A 521-nucleotide genomic window follows, 5' to 3' on the forward strand; every position below is an offset into this window, starting at 1 on the left:
TCCAAATTATCTATCATGTGATATTGATCTTGAATCTTAGGAATGCCATATCAAAGTCACCTTTTTTTCAAATAAAAAAGAGGAATCCTCTTTTTTTATTGTAAAATCTTATAGCCGATGTCTCTCGAAACCTTTTTATTGTAAAATCTTATAGCCGATGTCTCTCGAAACCTTTTCAAAATAATATAATTAAATGTCATTTGATTAAATAAAACTGTTTCAGATGTGCGCCATTAAAGATTAAGTACTGCCTGGTGTTAGCATTATTCAAGATGCACCACGCGAAAGGCATGATCAGATTTTATATTACTTTTCTGGATACTTTATTAAAGTACCTTACTTCTCACATATATGCGTAAATACATTAATAACATTAATACATACAATTAATATTTTTCGTAACACTTCATTCAATTCATAAAATACAATATTTACTTATAAATATTACAAACATAATAAAATATAATAAAATAATTTAAAGTTAAAAACATAATAAAATAATAATGTAATTGTTTATTAAA

At 24.6% G+C, this 521-nt stretch overlaps 1 protein-coding gene across 1 annotated transcript in view; it reads right to left on the reverse strand.

Annotated features, from left to right (window-relative positions):
- LOC108694957 overlaps positions 1-521 on the reverse strand; it is a 15,165-nt gene that overhangs the window by 13,534 nt on the left and 1,110 nt on the right. The gene's annotated exons all lie outside the window — the stretch shown is intronic.

The sequence above is a fragment of the Atta colombica genome, unplaced genomic scaffold, assembly GCF_001594045.1.
Source record: "Atta colombica isolate Treedump-2 unplaced genomic scaffold, Acol1.0 scaffold126, whole genome shotgun sequence".
Lineage (NCBI taxonomy): Eukaryota > Metazoa > Arthropoda > Insecta > Hymenoptera > Formicidae > Atta > Atta colombica.